Raw genomic sequence first — 7,701 nt, 5'->3', positions numbered from 1 at the left:
TTCATTCAAGGCCTGTTTACTGAACTCCTACAGTGTAGTGCTTATTCAAGGTGCTCATGGTTCAGCAAGGAACAGAACAGACCAAGATCCCTCACAGGGCTGACATTCTGGTGGGGGAGACAGGCAAGAGCCAAGAAATGATGCAAATAAGTCAAAAGGGTAGTGATTGCTACAGAGACAAGGCAGAAGAAGGGATAGGAAATGCTGAGGGTGCAATCTCAAATACAGTAACTTGACAGGGAGCCTTCTTAGGGAGCCACGTGGGTATCAGGGGAGAGGGGCCCAGGCAGAAAAAACAGCACATGTAAAGGTCCTGGGGTATGAACACTGAGGTGGCTGGGGCAGGGGCACATAGAAACCGGTGGCTTTGCCTACAAGATTGGTGAGAGGCCATGGGGGGGTGTCTTGAGCAGAGGATGGGTGAGATGTGGCCCCAAATTCTCACATCCAGGTCTACCCTTGTTCTGGGGTCAAATATCCGGAGCTGTCACTCTCCTGGCTGGGAACAGGACCAGGGCTGCAGCTGGGCCAAGGGCCTGAGCGGCTACAGGTTGATCCCAACTGTCAGTGAAGACTTGTGGAACATTCTGAGAATCTGGGTTGGAGGAAATTGCTAATGTCCAGAAAATGCCAGTAGGGACTGGGCAGGGAGCAAATTCCAGCGCATCCTCTGCTGGTGGCATCTCCATGAGCAGTGCCCGGCCTGGCACCTAGGTTGTTCCTGGCTCTGCTTTTTGCTGGTAGATGGACAGGTGTCTTAGAAAACTCAAAAACATCCCCCCAAAACAAACCAAGAAAACCTACATTTTTTTACCCCCTTGTCCCAACAGATCTCCTAACTGTGTTCTTTCTTGCAAAATACCTTCACTGTCTTTCCTGATTCTAAAACTGCCACACGAATGATCCGCAAAACCTTTCCAGGATGAGAGAAAGGCCTCTTTGTTCCCAGGCCCTTGTGCTCCCTGGAATTTTCTCTCTCAATGACGCACCTAGACGCTATTGTTTTTTCACACGGTTTTGCAATGGGCTTTTTTCCACTCAACAATAGATGGACCCACAGCTTTTATTTCCAGAAATTGGAAAATGAAGCATGTCCTGCTCCCACCTCTTTACCCACCATGGACTGAAATTTAAGCCACATGAACCCAGCTGGGCCAGGGTGCCAGGGGTGGGCAGACCCCAACAAGCCAGGGAGCCGGGGTGAAGAAAGGCCTGGGGTGGGTGGCAGGGGGATGCCAGGTTTCTGTCACCTTGGGCTTTCCCCACTCCCTCACCATTTGGTGGCCACCTGCACCATGTTGATGAGCAGGGAGAGGCTGGGTTTTTAAAGACATCACAGGAAGGGAAACTGAGGCCCAGAGAGGGCCAAGGGACCTAGGCCTGTGGGTGTCTGACCCCTACCCACAATTCTACCCTGCAGAAAGGGTTGTGGAAGGATTGTGACGTGCCAGGTCACCTTGGCCTCCTGAAACAGGTGCTGGCGTTGGCTCCATTTTGCAGATGGGATGGCTGAGGCCCAGAGAAGTGGAGTAACGCACCCAAGGTCACACAGCTGCCAGAGGTCAGTGTCTGTCCTCCAAAGCTCTTGTGGTCAAGCTCCTGTGCTGCCACATTCCAGCCCAGCTCTACCACTTAGGGGCTGCAGGAGGATTCTGACTGTAAATAAGGACTTCCAGAACATTCCAGAACATGCTGGGGTTGGGGGAAATTGCTGCTCTCTGGAGAATGCCAAGGGAGACCGAGTTGTAGGGGGTGGTGGTGAATTCCAGGTGCTCTCTGAGCCTCAGTTTCCCCATCTTCACAATGGACACTCAGGGAAGCCTGTGATGCCTTTGACTGGGCATGGGTGGAAGGATGGAGGTGGCATCCAGTGGGTGAGGGTGTGGGGGGCCTGCAATGCCTCTGCCAAGAACACTGGGGATCCAGGGCCTGAGCCAGCCTCGCTGGTCCCATCTCTCCCCTGCCACCCACACCGCACACCTGAGGCTCCTCTCTTTACCACCTGGCGGCAAGCCAGAAGTCCCAGGGGGCACACGGGGGCCCTTGGGGGGCCAGGCCAGGGATTTCTTGCAGGCTGGGGCAGGGCTGATCCCAAGTTGGCAGGGGACTGGGGGCACAGGATGCTTTGCTGCCCAGTGCCTCTGGGATCCCTGTGGTCACCGCTTCTACCTGAACTGACGTCTAAGAACTGAACATCTCCCTCTTTCTCAACTTCTCTTGATCTCTCTGTAACAGGAATTTTCTCTGAGGCTTATAGGGGTCCCACAAGGGCAGGGCCAACTTGGGCCAACATTGGTGGACCCCAGAGTGCCCCCTCTTGAACCCAAGCACCATCCTGGATCCCCCCCCTTGCCTTCCCATATGCCCAAAACCATGTGCGGTTTGTTGCTCACCCATCCCCAGCGTGGGGCCCCCTGCCCTCCTCCTGAGCTGCCACCCACCCCTTGGCTCATAGCCCGGAGGCCCCAGGGGGAATGAAATTTCCAGCAGGCTGGCAGCTCCATCACCCACCCAGCCCAGACTGAAGGAGGTGCTGAGGGGTATGATGGGGGCAGAGACCCCAGCTAGGGGCTGGTGCAGATGGCCCCACCCCACTCTGCAAGCTGGTCCCAGCACACCCTGAGCCTGAGGGAGGGGATCCCCATGGTCCCCTATTCTGTGCTCTGGGGCCAGCCCCTTATTTATTTTTAATTTAATTTTTGTGTGTGGCGGGGGTGACTGGCCAGTACGGGGATCCAAACCCTTGACCTTGGTGTTATAACACCATGCTCTAAGTAATTGAGCAAACCAGCCAGCCTTGGGCCCAGACTTTTATAGGGACACCCCGCCTGGCACCGGCCTGGTGAACCTTGCCCAGAGAGGGTCAAGAACTATCTCAGGTCACACAGCAAGTTCAGGATGAGCACCGACTCTGGCATTGGGTGGGGAGGTTCCTCTGACCCTGAAGTCTGGATCCCAGGCACCAGAAATTGGTCCAGCCATGAACCCCAAGGCCAGGCAGCCTGGATTCAAATCCCAGCCCCCACCTCCATCCCTGCCCCACTTCCTACCTGTGTGAACAGGGTGGGCCAGGAGGAAACAGACAATAAAAATATATATAATGTCTGAAGTAAAGGTCCACAGAATAGGTGATTTGAAGCTGTAAAATTAAATGATGTGAGGGACAGTGGCAGGAGGCCTCCTGTGGAGGTGGGAGTTTGAGAAGGTAGAGGGGGCAAGGAGGGGTGTGGGGGGGTTCCCAGAGGACGGAACTAGCTTGAAGGGCACCAGGAGAGCCTCGGAGTGAGGGCCAGGTTGGGTGTGGGCTGCCACGGTTGGCATTGGGGGACAGGCAGGAGATCAGTTGGAGACAGTGCCCAGTTGGAGCAGTTTGAGTGGGGGGAGGAGACCTGACCCCGAATCTCTATTTCCTGCACTGTCAAAGGGAGCATGGGTTTCATTTCCAGATCCTGTGGAGTGACAGGAATCCCTGAGAGGGCTGGGTGTGGGCAGAATGAAACAGGAGCCCCGAATGCCCCCATGAACCCCAATCACCAACCTCCACTTCTCTGCAGTGGGGGCTCAGTTGGAGTCAGGGCTCAGGTGTAACTGGGACTCAACTGGGGTTGGGGACTCAGCTCAGGATCAGGGTTCAGCTGGTACTGGGGCTCAGTCCAGGAACAGGGCTTATCTGGGGCTCAGCTCAGGGTCAGGGCGCAGCCCAGCTACAGCGATTAATCCCAGGAGCAAGGTACACTGCCTCTTCCTTTTCCTACCTGTTCTCGTCTCGTCCACATCTCGGTTCTTAGCCTCCTAGTGAGCTGCTGGCTGTCCCATGCCTGCTGCCCGCTCCAGGTAAGGCCTCTTGGCATGGATTTACCCCCCAGCCTAGAATGCACTGGCCACCTCCTAGGAAAGACCTCCTCCCCTCCACCCCTATCCCATGTGCTCAGATTCAAGTTGCAGCTGGGGTTGGCACAGAACCAACGGTGGCAGGTCTGCTGGCTGGCATAATAATGGCCTGGAATTTTTCCAGAAGCCCATAATCACAGGTGGGGGTCTTTCTAGGTGCCAGGTGGACCGGGGTGGAGTAGCATATGGGAGATTCTGGTTGATCTGCCAAACTAGGGGGAACTGGGTGTTTGTCTCTCTCCCTGGCAAAGTTCTGGGTTAGAAACCACGCTGCTTCCTGACCTCCCATCGGTGCCTGAGATCTACTCATTCTTCCGGCTTTTGGATACCCTCTGCCCCTGCCTGGTGGAACAGAGGACTTAGACTATAGTTCTTTGGTTTTGTTCTTCTTGATCTTTGTGGATACTACAGCACGGTGGCATTTTTTAATCCTTTTCTATAAAAAATATCTTGGGTTCAACTTGAGTGGGATCTCACCCCTGGCCTCCCATCTCCTGTCTTCCTCAATCTGCCCTCCTCAAGGTCACTGCCAAAAACCTCAAGGTCTCCTAGCAGGGGCTGCTATAAACCGAAAGCACCTATGATATCATATTGATTTTTTTTCTTTTTTTTTTTTTGCGGCTGGCCAGTACAGGGATCCAAACTCCAGACCTTGGTGTTATCAGGACCTCGCTCTATCAGCTGGGCTAACCGGACAGCATGATAGTGATTACATTTTTTTTTTTTTAAAGATGACCGGTAAGGGGATCTTAACCCTTGACTTGGTGTTGTCTGCACCATGCTCTCCCAAGTGAGCTAACCGGCCATCCCTATATAGGATCCGAACCCGTGGCCTTGGTGTTATCAGCACCGCACTCTACCGAGTGAGCCACGGGCCGGCCCATGATTACATTTTTTATATAATCCAGAGCACATGGCCCAAGGGCCTTACCGAGGAAAGTAGGATATGGTCAAAGTTCAACCTTCCTCCCACTCCTGGCTCAGGCTGCCTCCCCAAGGGCCTGTCTTTTGAGTCCCTTTCCAGAAACGTCGGTGTGAGCTTGTAATTTGGAATCTCGCTCCTTTTCAACACACATAGGTCACTTGCCAGGGCTCCTCTCTGCACTGCAAGGTATAGACCAGCTCTGTCTGATAGAATATAGAGCCTATGGCCATGCAGCTCATTTTTAAAAGCACCTTCATTGTGAGAATTCACATATTATACAGTTCCCCCATTTAAAATGTGTAGTTCATTTTTTTTGTTTTTTCTTTATAGTTTTTCTTTCTTTCTTTATTTTGTAATTTTTCCAAAGTGTTTAATTCAATGGAATTTTTTTTAATTTTTAATTTTTTTATTGAAACGATTATACATATCTGTAGGGTAATGGTTTTTGGCATATAGTATTTGTCAAACTATAGTAAGATACATATAAATATATATATATATATATGTAACATAAAGTTCACCATTCTAGCCGTTTTTAAGTGTGTAACTCAGTGGCATTAAGTAGGAGGGTACTTCAAAAAAGTTCGTGGTTTTGGATCCCTGTATCCGTCAACCACAAAAAACAAAAAGCAAACAAAACAAAAAGGTTCGTGGAGGCGGGCGGGAGTGCAGTGGGGTCACAACTAATTGATCACAACTAGTGCCAGATTCCCTGTTTCCTTCTCCACTCCCCCTGGTTTCACTTGACTCGCTTAAAGAGAAAAAAGTTCACAGAAAGATTGGTATTATATGTATTTGTATTATTATTCTATTTTTCCATGAACTGTTTTATTTTTTGCCTTTTTTTTTAAGAATGGGGGAGAATGAGGGGGGGCGGCGAGGTGGGTGGACGGGGAGTGAGTGGGCGGGTTGCGTGGGAGTCAGGCGGGGTGAGCACCCATCGGGGGAGGGGGAGGGGAGGGGTCCGTGGGCGACACAGGTGTGAGCATGAGGGGGCAGGCGGCGGGGGAGAGGGAGCGGCTGAGGAGAGAAACGGGAGCTACAGCGGGAATCGGGGGGATATGTGAGGCTAAAAGGTCCTTGAAGGGAAACTGAGGGGAGAAGGGGCGTGGGGGGTGGGGGGGGAGACCTGACCCCGAATCTCTATTTCCTGCACTGTCAAAGGGAGCATGGGTTTCATTTCCAGATCCTGTGGAGTGACAGGAATCCCTGAGAGGGCTGGGTGTGGGCAGAATGAAACAGGAGCCCTGAATGCCCCCATGAACCCCAATCACCAACCTCCACTTCTCTGCAGTGGGGGCTCAGTTGGAGTCAGGGCTCAGGTGTGACTGGGACTCTGCTGGGGTCGGGGACTCAGCTCAGGATCTGGGCTCAGCTGGGACTAGGGCTGAGTCCAGGATCAGGGCTCAGCTGGGACTGGGGCTCAGCTCAGGATCAGGGTTCAGTTCAGGGTCAGGGCTCAGTTCAGCTACAGCAATTGACCCCAGGAGCACCACCCCTGTGGCCGGCCCAGTTGTCCAGCCTTCCATTGCCCTGTGATCACAATTGTGGGATGGACAGCTCAAAGAGGACAGGGGAGGCTCCACGTGGGAGTTTCCCTGGAGGAGGTGTCTGCACTGGGCCCTGAAGGATGACCAGGAATTAACCAGGAGGCAGAGGGCAAAGAGGACAGCTGTACAATTGAGGACAGCTTGGTACATCTGTGATTCCATGTGACTCGGGACAAGGGAAGCCTCCTCTCAGAACTTCAGCATCTGCATCAGCCTGGTGGCCATGGAGACGCTGCAGGCTTGCCCGTTAGTGCTTGGCTGTGGGTCCAGAACACAGTGACACTGAGAGTGACAGCCCCATCAGTTATTTTTTAGTGTCACCAGACAATCCCATCAGCCAAGGACTGAATGATGAGTTGACTTAGGTCAACCCTTTCTGTAAATGTTCTGCCCTGGGAGACCCCCAGCCTCCTGGCCCAGCCCTGCCTCCTAGAATCTCTGCTGGCCTAGCTGGGCACTCAGATGGAACTCCAGGCAGCATGAAACAGCCTCCCGGAAATGATTTCCAGAACAGGGAAGGAGTCACACCTGGAGGCTGGCCTTGGGCTGTGCAGCCTCTGTGCCCAGAATGGGATTAATGAAGTTTAAGACCATGTTGTTTGAAAACCAGTCTCCCACGTCATGTCTCTCATCCATGCCAGGAAGCTTGGGGGACTTCCTGGAGCTTCTGCAGTTTGAGTCCCACAGAGGGGCTTGGTCAGGGCCACCAGACCTGGGTCTTGGGCCACCACCCTGGCCCAGACGGCCATCATCACTTGCTAGGACACCGCAGCAGCAGCCTGCCCCTCCCCCATCTCAGTGCCTGTCCCCAATGTGGCGGCCCATGGCAGCCTGAGAGAGCACCTCAGTACACCAGTCAACATGGTAACCCCTCTGCTTGAGACCTCGTGTGTTTCCTATGGCCCTCACACTAAACACCCCATCACCGACCATGGCCAGATGTGGCCTGGCCTCAGCAAAGGCTCTGCCTCGTCTGCTCTGGGAGAGCCAGCCTTATTGAATTTCATCCACTTCCTCCAATGGCCCAAACCTCCGCTGCCTCAGGGCCTTGGCACAGGTTATTCCCTCTGCCTGGAATGCTCTTCCTTCCCCCCCTTTGTTGGGGGGGGATGGACGGCCAGTATGGGGATCTGAGCCCTTGACCTTGGTGTTCTCAGCACCATGCTCTCCCAAGCGAGCTAACCAGGCAGCCCTTCCTCCCCTTTTTACTTAGAGAACTCCCACGGGGCTTTCACTTACAGCTCAAATGACCAGGAAGCCCAGACCATGTCCCTTCCTCCTCGCTTTCCAGAAATTATAACTGTGTGCTCACTTATGAGCTTGTATTAACACTGC

This window comes from Galeopterus variegatus, unplaced genomic scaffold (genome assembly GCF_000696425.1).
Source record: "Galeopterus variegatus unplaced genomic scaffold, G_variegatus-3.0.2 Scaffold870, whole genome shotgun sequence".
Taxonomy (NCBI): domain Eukaryota; kingdom Metazoa; phylum Chordata; class Mammalia; order Dermoptera; family Cynocephalidae; genus Galeopterus; species Galeopterus variegatus.
Note: the sequence above shows the minus strand (reverse complement) of the source record.